Consider the following 12,173-nt stretch of genomic DNA (forward strand, 5'->3'; position numbering starts at 1 on the left):
CTTATTAATTGAATGAATGAATAAAAGGATCTAGTACACTTTTGAGTGAATTAATGAGGTAATGATAGGGAATTTTCTTATTATTTTCTGCTAGCCTGTCACCATGCCTGACAGTCTACCATTAGGGACTTCACCTCCTGAAGATTTCTACTTGATTGCAGGCCCCCTGGGAGGAGTGACATATTAAGTCATTATCTCTTAAATCATCCAAATAGGGGAATAGTTTATTAGCATCTAAGATCTAAAGGATGGTCATTTCAATGCTGGGAGAAGGAAGGACAGGCTCTAAGACAGCTTGAAAAACTGATTACCTCAAAGAGGATGTGCTTTGCAAAGGGGAGCAGATGAAGGAAGGTAAACAGCCTGATCCTAGCAGCCAAGAGATATTTATGTTTCTCTAGTGTGCTGAGAATGAGCAGGTTTGTGGAACAGAAATATTTCTAGAATCATATTTTCAGGATACTGTAAAGAAATCTGTTATATGATGAGCAAAACTTATATATACACACACACATATATACACATGCACACTGTGTATGTGTGTGTACGTATATACATATACAGAGATAGAAATTGCTATTCTCATTTTTAGCTACTGTTGTTTTAAAGAGTCAGTTTGCTGAGTCACACAAAGACAACTCATGTACTTAATGTAGGCAATCAGCAGGTAATTCAATGGCCTTATATATACTGACTATAAAAGGCAGAAGTATACCATTAAGGAAGCAGTAGAGGCCTCCCTTTCCACAGGCACAACTGTCCAGGCAGCTCTCACAGAAGCTGGGCGCTTGGAAGGACAGTGTCCCCATAGGTGCCCGATAGCGGACTCTGAGTACTGCTGCCAAATTATCCTTGAAGAAAAACAGGATAGAGATTCTCCAATGTAAGCAGGCTGTAGTGGTTTTAGCAAGGCATTTAAACAAGACCCTTGGCCGTGAGGGCTTTAAACTCATGTGTACACTTAAACCACTTCCTCAGGCCCCCCTCCAGGCCTAGCTTAACTGTGATTTCTCCATCCTCCCAATGCCTTTCCAAATACCATCAGCAACATCACACCTCAGCTAAATAGTCTAAGATATCAGCAACTGCCTTGTCAGACATCATTCCATCTGTTCAGAATGAGCATCCAATTCTCTTCATTCAACAAATGGCCATTGAACACCCTTGATGTGCCAGCATCTGTGCAGGATGTGAGATTGAGAAAGAAATAATACACTGTTCCCTTATCTTCAGGAGCATATCTTCTAGTTGTGGCAAAGACAAAATGACTGGCTGGGCCACTTAACAGTTTGTTTCTTAAAGATTGCCCTGTAGTGTCCTATAAAGCACTGGTGTAGCTGCCAGAGCCAGAGGGGGATGGAAAGTGAACAGCTGACAGGGATCCTTTCCTTTGCTTCTGTTCCAGTCAGTGCAGGAGTGAGTTGCTTAGGGCGTGTCTCATGTGATATGATGGGGCTGGTTCGCCAGCACCCATCACTGCTCTTGCTGCTAGTGTGAATCCCTGCCCAGGCCTGAGAGGATCTTTAGGTTTTGAAGGAAGACAATACCCCATCCCAGTGCTATAATCAGCCAAGATTTACCTCACTCCTTACTACTTTATAGGGTCCCTAGGTGGAGTAAGGAGCCCTGGTAGACAGTGGTTAAGAGCTGGACTGCTAACCAAAAGGTCAGTGGTTTGAATCCACCAGCCAATCTATGGGAGAAGGATGTGGTAGTCTGCTTCCATAAAGATTTATAGCCTAGGAGACCCTATGAGGCAGTTCCACTCTGTCCTACATAGTTGCTATGAGTAGGAGTTGACTTGATGGCAATGGATATGGTTTTTTGGGATGAAGTAAATGTGGCAAAGTGCTCGGCTGCTAACTGAAATGTTGGCAGTTTGAGTCCATTCAGAGGCACCTTTTAAGAAAGGCCTGGCAATCTACTTCTGAAAAATCAGCCATTAAAACCCCTATGGAACACAGCTCTACTTTGATGCAAAGGCACTCAGCATGAGTTAGAATCAACTCTACAGTAACTGCTTTAGTTTTTTTGCTTGTTTTACTACTTTATAGATTGACCCTCACAGACATTTCCCCAGGCACACATCAGTCCAGAGGGGGACAGAATAGGAACAGATTTCAGTATCACTGCCTCAAAGACCCCCAAATTATGGTTTTCCTTTACAGGTTCCATCTCTTGGTGATTTTATTCATTCTAGAAGACTTTATTAAGAGGCAGTACAGGGTAGTGGTTAAGGGCAGGGACTCTGGGGTTTCGATTCCAGCTCTGCACTTACTGTGTGATCTTAGGAAAGTTAAATATCCTCTGTGTCTCCTCATCTCTAAAATGAGGGTAATAACGGTACCTATTGCCTGAGGATAATAATACAGCTTCTCTCATAAGGTTGATGAGGATTAAATCAATATATACATAAAGGGCTTAGAATAGTACCCGGAACACAGTAAATACGATATAAGTGCTAGCTATTATAGAGTGTCAGCTGTATGCTAGGCATTGATTTAAGCTCTTACACTCACTCATGTAATCATTACAACAACCCTATGAGAAAGGTACATTTTTACAATGAGAAAGCAGACGCTAAGTAATTTGCCCAAGGTTCTGTCTGGCGACACGGCAGTGAACAAAACAGGCAAGTCCCTACCGTCATCAAACTTTCATTAAATGAAATAATTTCAGGTAATGATTAATGCAATGAAGAAAATAAAACAAGGTAAGGAGGTGTGATAGAGTCCGGGTACATTTCTCTGAGGAAGTGACATCCCAGGGCCTCACTGCCCTTCCCTGTCATCAATCTGTGTTCACAGCCACTCTGGTTTACCTCTACACATTTCAAAATCTCTGAATCTTGTTAGTGAAATGATTGGCGTCTCATTCCCTTTATTAAGTAGGTCCCTAGATCCCTTATGCACACTTTCCAACCTCTCGCTTGGGTTATTTCACAGAAAAATATGTTTTGCATCATTGGACAATCTGCTCCACAAGTAATCAGAAAATAACAATATGGCAAAGGAAAGCAAAAGGGACTGTGGCTGCCCAAAGGAACAACCATGTTTGGGGGACGGAGGAGTAGAGAGAACAACATATGCAGAGGTTCTGAGTCTAAAGTGTACCCCCGTCCTCTGCTCAAACCAAGGAGAAGTTGTCTCTCACTTCATAAGCAGCCCTCACTCTATGAACCAATACAGTTTGAAAATATTTTTTACTTTCTGTGTGAAGGTGGAGGTAACAGGCACTTCCAGGACACTCCTAGGCAGTAGAACCTTTCAGGAGGCCCAGCTACTTCTGCTGGAGTCTCTACAGTACTTGGGATTTCTACATCTTCCCCCAGGGCACTGGGGGAAGAGGGAGCTTTGCTCTCAGGGCTGCTGCTAGCCCATATAGCACCTTTGTATAAATCGGAGAAGAGTGCTGCTCTGGATGGATGCTGCCCCTCTAGTCCAGGCGTGGTAAGCAGATAGCACCTTGGTGCGAATTACCCAGAAGAGCCCTTTCTCCTGTTGGAGGCAGCTCCACCCAAGGCACAAAGATTTGCACTTGGATCCCAGGTTGAATTTCAACCTTAATTTGACCCCCTCAGGCATTCATGGCAGAACGAGCCTACTTAATCTTCTGTAATGACTGACTCACCTGGCTGCCTCTGGTTTTTCTCTTTCACCCACAACCCTGCCCTCTTGTTCCTTCCATTCCCATTTTCCTGGGGGTAGACCCCACTCTTGTTCTCCTCTAACCAATTTTTGGATGCTTTTGCGGAATAATTTGATTCTTTATCTCCTATGAATAGCTGGGATTTTTGCCTGGCCAACATCCATTCTTTTCTGGGAACAGCACCCTAATTATCCTTTGGGAAAAACAACCCTCTCCAATTTGCAGTTCATCTGGTTTGGGTGTTACTAACCCTGATCTCCAACTCCAGAGCTGGGCACAAGTGTAGCCTTAGCCAATCAGAACGTCTCATCCTCCGGCATAAGAGTTGATCCTAGAATAGGGATATGACCCAGGACCTTTGCTGAAACTATTGAAGCAGAGCATTCTTTTTCTGTAAGCTGGTTAACTTGGTAGAAGGCAAGCACGGAATTGCCTAAGAAGCCAATCAAGAGCAGAGTGAAGCTAAGAGACAGAGAAAGAGAATCCTGATAATATAATTTGATTCTTTGCTTCCAGCTGTGCCTGAAGTTAGACATAGCCCTGGACTTTATTGGAACATAAGCTAACAAATTCCACTCCCACCACAACTCTTTTTTTTTTTTTTTTTCGTTTGTGCACCAGGCGCCCCTTGGAAACTCTATGGGGTAGTTCTACTCTGTCCTATAGGGTTGCTGTGAGTCAGAATTGACTCAAAAGCAATGAGTATGTCCACTCTGGCTCACCGGGTCTCCATGCCTGAGACCTGACAGATGAGTAGGAGTTAATCAGGCTAAAGTAAGGGAAAAGATTTTCCATCACACCATAGTGAGGACGGGTGCAGAACTGGACTGAATTTGCTGCCTACTTAGATTTATGTTTTTTTGGAGGAGAGGGAGTGGGTTCTGCCCATCCCTGGAGTTGCAAATTCTGTGCACATTTTCTTTCGTTTTCCTGTTGGCCCATCACATTTTCTCCAGCCCAGCAGCCTTGCTCCCTTATACTGTCCAACAGTGTATCCTAATGGGAGTTAATACTGAGCTAAGCTGCGTGGAGGTACTCACCTCTCCTTATAGTTCTCTGCATCCTCTACATCACCCAGCACAAGGCTAGGACCCAGCAGGTCTTCAAAACTGTAAGTTAACTGGCTGTGCTTGGCCTCTTGCAGCTCCAGTCCTTCCTCCTCCATGAAGCCTTCCCTGACTGCTATAATCCACACCTTTTCTGAGTCCATCATGAACAACTGCCTTGTATTGAGGCTTTTGTTGCACTGGTGTTAAATCTGTTTTCCCAGTTCCTTTCTAAGATCTTAGAAGGCAGGACCATGTCTTTTGCTTTTGTTGTCTCCTCCCCAAGTTCTTAGAACAAACTCAGGGAAGAGTCACTTCCTTAATGATGCATAGTTCAGGTGAACTTTAATGCACCTATCATCAGTGTTGCTACAATAAGGATAGGAGACATATTAAGAAAATCATTTGTATCAGTTAAACATATCGACACAGAGCAAGGAGACACCATGAATATTTGCAAATGGAATCTTCCCTTTTGCTATTGTGTATACCCCATACATCTCTTTGTACAAATTCACAACACAATATAACATATCATATTTTTCATGTCACTGAGATGAGGTATCAGTGTACAGAATACAGGAAGAATAAAAAAGCATGAAAACATCTGTTTATCTAGAATCTGATGGGGAGAGACTTGAGAGTTATTATTCCTTTCTCTCTGCTCAGTCCTACAGAGGGACAACCTCAATTTTTGCTAACTGCCTCCTGAGGAATTCTGCTCAGCCCGTTATGGTACATCTCTTTGACCAGCAGGAGACTAGCCTGGTCCCTGGTTGAATAAATTAGGAAGAGCAATTGGGAGAATTGAAAATCATGTGCAAACTGAGTAAGGTGACATCTCTCTGTGTGACTGCAGAAACCATCTGCCCCTGGCCCTGTGACATGAGGAAAGCTCTGCTGTTCAGTCCTGCTGTTGTTGTTGTTATTTGCCATCGTGTAGATTCAGACTCCTAGCAACCCTATAGGACAGAGTAGAACTGCCCTGTAGGGTTTCCAAGGCTGTACTCTTTAAGGAGGAGCCCTGGTCGCACAGCAGTTAAGCACTCAGCTGCTAACTCAAAGGTAGGCGGTTCAAACCCACAGCTGCTCCACAGGACAAAGATGTGGCAGTCTGCTTCTCTGTCCTATAGGGTCACTATGAGTTAGAACAGACTCCACAGCAATGGGTAGTCTTTAAGGAGGCAGAATGCCTCATCTTTGTCTCATGGAACAGCTAGTGGATTTGAACCACCAACCTTTCATTTAGCAATCAAGTGCTTAACCACTGCACCTCTTACTCCAGGGTTTAATTTTGTTGGGGATGTGGAGGTGGTGGGAAGAGTATGTTGCTTACCTTCTTTCTCTCCCACAAGCAGAGAAAAAGCCAGATGTAGACGCAACTGATGCTTAGGCTTTCTCTTCTGCTGACCTCTCCTTCCTGCCCCCTTCCCCAGACAGGTGGTGTTGTGGATCAGGATTGCCCATTTCTAGGGCATACCCTACCTAGTTCTGAGAACTACCAAGCCATTGATATGGTCTTAGGGAGGTTACTTCACTAATGCAAACCTCAGTTTTCCTCATATGAATACTAGGAATAATAAAACCCACATCACAGGGTTATGTGAAAGATTAGTGGGGCTTCAGTGAGAAAGTACTTTGGGAACTGTAAAGTGCTGTAATACATGATTGATGATTTTTGTTATGATATTCTAATCATACTGCATATGGACTCTCTTGCCTGTCCCTCCTAGGCCCCAACCCATCACTGCTCCCTGCTGTGTTCACACAATCCCAGCATGCACTGGCTGATTCTCCTTGACTGCTCTTAGTCTCCGGAAGTTTCTCTGAAGCCAACCAAACTGTATGCATAACACGTTTGTCCTGATTTTGTCAAGTGAGACTAGGTTCCTGGAACCAAAATGCAGGGGATGGAGTGAGGAGGGGACACTTGGAAATGGCTCTGGGAGGAGTTAAGTTCACTTTCATTCTGGGATGAGTGCCAGAGATCCGTCAGCCCCTTACAATGGCTCCATCTTGTATGACCACACATTTCACAGTTGACACTTCTATTCAACTCTCATAACTGTCTTGTGAAATAGGCAAGATTATTAATCTCATTTTATAGATAAAATTATGTTTTATCCAAGGTCACACAGCTAGTATGGTGCAGAGCCATGACTGAAACACAGGCTTCAGAACACTCTAAACCCTCATTTTTGGCTCATTTCTCATTCCTGGAGGCAAGTTTCTGTGGAAGGAGGAAGTGCATGAGGTAATATTCTGTCAGGTGTCTGGTAGCAGCCTGTATTTTGTACCTTAAGCCAGCCCGACAAGAGATTCTACTCCGATCCACTTTAGAAGTCCAGGCTCCATATCTTCCTTACAATCCCCATTCTATTGCTCCTTTGCTCCTGGTGTTTACACTAGCTCTCTCCAGTCTCTGGTTCTTAACACCCTACGGTAAAATCAGTCTGCCTCTGCCTGATTTGAATGACCTTGTGTAGTACAGTAGTCACCAGCCCATATTTGGCACCTTTTTTATGTGTGCCAGGCACTTCACTAAGCTTTTGCACTCATTCTCCCATTTAATCCTCTAAACGACATCATGTGGTAGGTGCTATTTTCCCATTTACATAAGAAGGAACTGAGACTGGGAGAATAATTTGCCCTGTCACACAACTAGTTAGTGATGTTGTTGTTAGGTGCAGTTGAGCTGGTTATAAGTCATAGCAACCCTATGTACAACATAACAAAACATGGTCCAGTCCTGCTCCATCATCACAATTGTTGTTATGTTTGAGCCCATTGTTGCAGCCACTATGTCAATCCATCTCATTCAGGGTCTTCCTCTTTTTCATTGATCCTCTACTTCACCAAGCATGGTGTCCTTCTCCAGGGACTTATCCCTCCTGATAATGTGTCCAAACTATGTGAGATGCAGTCTTGCCATTCTTGCTTCCAAAGAGCATTCTGGCTATTCAAACTTCAAGACAAATTTGTTTGTTCTTTTGGCAGTCCATGGTATATTCAATATTCTTCACCAACACCACAATTCAAAGGCATCAATTCTTCTTCGGTCTTCCTCATTCATTATCCAGCTTTCTCATGCATATGAGGTGATTGAAAACACCATGGCTTGGGTCAGGCACACGTTAGTCTTCAAGGTGACATCTTTGCTTTTTAACACTCTAAAGAGATCTTTTGCAGCAGATCTGGCCAAGGCAATGCATCCTTTGATTTATTAACTGCTGCTTCCATGGGTGTTGATTGTGGATCCAAGTAAAATGAAATCCTTGACAACTTCAATCTTTCTTCTGTTTATCATGATGTTGCTTATTGGTTCAGTTGTGAGGATATTTGTTTTCTTTATGTTGAGGTGTAATCCATACTGAAGGCTGTGGTCTTTGATCTTCATTACTAAGTACTTCAAGTTCCCTTTACGGTCAGCAAGCAAGGTTGTGTCATCTGCATAACGCAGGTTGTTAATGAGTCTTCCTCCAATTCTGATGCCCTGTTCTTCTTCATATAGTCTCAGATTATTTGCTCAACATACAGATTGAATAAGTATGGTGAACTGATATAATGCTGATGCACACCTTCCCTGACTTTAAACCACGCAGTATCCTCTTGTTCTCTTCAAACAACTGCCTTTTGATCTATGTACAGATTTCTCATGAGCACAATTAAGTGTTCTGGAATTCCCATTCTTCGCAATGTTATCCATAATTTGTTATGGTCCACACAGTTGAATGCCTTTGCATAGTCAAACACCGACAAACATCTTTCTGGCATTCTCTGCTTTCAGCCAAGATCCATCTGACATCAGCCATGATGTCCCTGATTCCACGTTCTCTTCTGAATCCAGCTTGAATTTCTGGCAGTTCCCTGTCGATGTACTGCTCCAACCATTTTTGAATGATCTTCCGCAAAATTTTACTTGATGTTAATGATATTGTTCGATAATTTCTTTATTCTGTTGGATCAACTTTCTTTGGAATAGGCATAAATTATAGACCTCTTCCAGTCAGTTGGCCAGGTAGCTATCTTTCAAATTTCTTGGCATAGATGATTAAGCGCTTCTGGTGCTGTATCTCGTTTGTTGAAACATCTCAGTTGGTATTCCGTCAATTCCTGGAGCCTTGTTTTTCACCAATACCTTCAGTGCAGCTTGGACCTCTTCCTTCAGTACCATTCATTCCTGATCATATGCTACCTCCTGAAATGGTTGAACAATGACCAATTCTTTTTGCTAAAGCAACTGTGTATTCCTTCCATCTTTTGATGCTTCCTGCATCATTTAGTATTTTCCCTGTAGAATCCTTCAATATTGCAACTCGAGGTTTGTGATGCAGACCCAAAATTTGATCCTGAGTCTTTCTGACTCCAAACACTGTCCTCTTAACCACTCTGCCATGCTACCTTCTCAGACCTCTTCCTATAATCCTGTGTTTGGAGGCGTCCGGAGATTGTTCAGCAAAGGCAAGTCTCCCACCTCTTTAGTTTCCAGGCTTCCAACTGCATGGCAGAGCTTGTCATCAGATCTTGTGAAGCTCAGTCTGGCACATGCTTGCTGCTTGTCTTAGTTATCTAGCGCTGCTATAACAGAAATACCACTAGTGGATAGCTTTGAAAAACAGAAATTTACTTTCTCACAGTTTAGGAGGCTCGAAGTCTGAATTCAGAGCACCGGCTCTAGGGGAAGGCTTTCTCTCTCAGCTCTGGGGAAAGGTCCTTGTCTCTTCAGCTTCTGTTTCCTTGTTCCTTGGAGATTTCCATGTGCCTTAGCATCATTCTTCCCTCATCTCTGCTTCCTTGCTTGCTTGTTTAATCTCTTTTATATCTCAAAAGAGACCAACTCAAGACACACCCTACACCAATCCTGTCTAATTAACATGAAAAAGACAACCCAGGTGTTTTAAAAAAAAAAACAACCCTTTGCCATAGAGTCCATTCCAACTCTTATCCACTCTATAGGACAGAGTAGAACTGCCCCTTAGGGTTTCAAAGGAGCAGCTGGTGGATTCGAACTGCGGACCTTTTGGTTAGCAGCTGAGCTCTTAACCACTGCACCACCAGTGCGCCCCACAGTCATAGAGGTTAGAATTTACAACATGTATTTTGGAGGGACACAATTCAGTCCATAACAGCACTCAATAAATTAAGTTCTCCTTAAATTGGAATGCATTTCTGGCTCTTAAACATGGGTGCCTGGTGTCTCTTCTCAAACAGGGGCCTGTGGTTCATTCTTAGTAAGTCTCCTCAGAGATTCTTGTTTCTCCTCTTCCTCTTATTACACTTTAAGGTCCTCTAGCCAGGGACAGGTAGGTATGGGCCATCCAGATGCATTTAACTGCTAATGTGTTTTCTGGCTGCCTCAGAAACCAGGACCACAAGCCTGACTAAGTGAAGAGGGGGAGTCACACAGTCTTGGCTATTTTCATTATATCTGAGAAGAAAGGAGGCTTTCATAATGAAACGATTCCAGCCAGAATTCTGTTTGACTCTTGCATCTCTTACAGAAAATAGGCATAGGATCACAGAGCATTAATGCCAAGAGCACCTTCAGAAACCGTCCAGTCCAAGCTCCTCAAGTCCAAAGGTGGAGAGTGACTTAACCAAGGTCGCACAGCCTATTAACTTTACCCCAGTTCATTGTCAAATCCCAGGAAAAGATGTAGTAGAAGCTGAAGGTAGACAGGAATCCCAATCATCCCCCTCAGGGATTTATCAGTTTACCTTGCTCTTCATTAGCCTTTCTGTGAAATGATTTTGTACCAATCAAAGGGATCTCTCAGAGACTTCCTATTGGGATGTCTGCCGTTTGGTCACTTCAAAATGATGAAAGAGAAGCAGGCAAAAGCATATGTTACACAACTCAGTCCAGTCAATGCTTAAGTCTCAAGACGGTAGGTATCACCGAGATGGCTGAGAAATAGAAACCAATGTGGAAAAAAGAGTGGCAGTAGTGTTAGTGTTTATTTCTAGCTTCTGAGTACCTGGGAAGTCAGACTTTGTGTGGATCAGTGACCCCTAGACATAGGTGCCTTTGCCTGTGCCATTGTCTGTCCATAAAGAACTGTTTCTCACCTTGAGAAATTCTTCTTCCTCATGGCTTCAGGTAGAGAGAGTAAGTTTTTTCCGGATTGTAAAAAGGCTTCATCGGAAAACCCATGGAAGTGAAGGTGTCGGAAAACCCAGTTTTGTTTTTTTTTTTTTTATTGTACTTTAAGTGAGAGTTTACAAATCAAGTCAGTCTCTCATACAAAAATTTATATACACCTTGCTGTATATACTCCTAGTTGCTCTCCCCTTAGTAAGACAGCACACTCCTTCTCTCCAGCCTGCATTTCTGTGTCCATTCAGCCAGCTTCTATCCTCTTCTGCCTTCTCATCTCCCCTCCAGACAGGAGCTGCCCACATAGTCTCACGTGTCTACTTGGGCCAAGAAGCTCACTCCTGCCCAGTATCATTTTCTATCTTATAGTCCAGTCCAATCCCTGTCTAAAGAGTTGACTTTGGGAATGGTTCCAGTCTTGGGCTAACAGAAGGTGTGGAGACCATGACCTCTGGGGTCCTTCTCATCTCAGTCAGACCATTAAGTCTGGTCTTTTTATGAGAATTCAAGGTCTGCATCCTGCTGCTCTCCTGCTCTCTCAGGAATTCTCTGTTATGGTCCCTGTTAGAGCAGTCATCAGTTGTACCCGGGCACTATCCAATTCTGGTCTCAGGCTGATGTAGTCTCTGATATATGTGGCCCTTTCTGTCTCTTGAGTTCATAATTACCTTGTATCTTTGGTGTTCTTCATTCTCTTTTGCTCCAGGTGGTTTGAGACCAATTGATGCATCTTAGATGGCCACTTGCTAGTGTGAAAACCCAGTTTTTAAAAACCAGAATTACTGCAAATTGGATCTGGAAGGATGTATAAAGGAGAAAACTGAGAACCAAAGAGGGGACAATATATTTTTGGTTGCAAGTGATAAGAACCTAACTCCAATGAGTTAAACTGTCAGGTTTATTAGAAAGATATACTGAAGTGTGTAACAGAATCAAAGGCAAATGTGACTGGTCAAGCCTCAAGAAGCCAGGATCCAGGCCTGGAGAGTCACACAACTCTCCCTCATGTTACGCCTGTGTTTCTCTCTTGCTGCAGACCAGAATTCTACACATGAGTTGGAGATAAGCCACCACAGTTTTAGAGTGCATATTCTCATATATGTGCCACTCAAAAGGAAAGAGGATAGCTCCAGTTTAAAAAAAAAAAAAAATCTTAGGGAAGGACTCTGGTTGGCCCACCTTGATCCCATGCTCCCTTTTCTGGCAGTCTTCACTAGAATCACTTGGTTTGGGTAAGGAAATAGTAGCACTATAAATGAACAGGTTGCTATTTCCAGAAGAAACGGGGGTGGGGGAAGAAGTGCTAGATAAACCAAAACGATAGCTGACTGTTGAAGGATATGATTTACCAGAGGTTCTATTGTATGTTAGGGGCAGATTCA

Source organism: Loxodonta africana, chromosome 3, assembly GCF_030014295.1.
Source record: "Loxodonta africana isolate mLoxAfr1 chromosome 3, mLoxAfr1.hap2, whole genome shotgun sequence".
Lineage (NCBI taxonomy): Eukaryota > Metazoa > Chordata > Mammalia > Proboscidea > Elephantidae > Loxodonta > Loxodonta africana.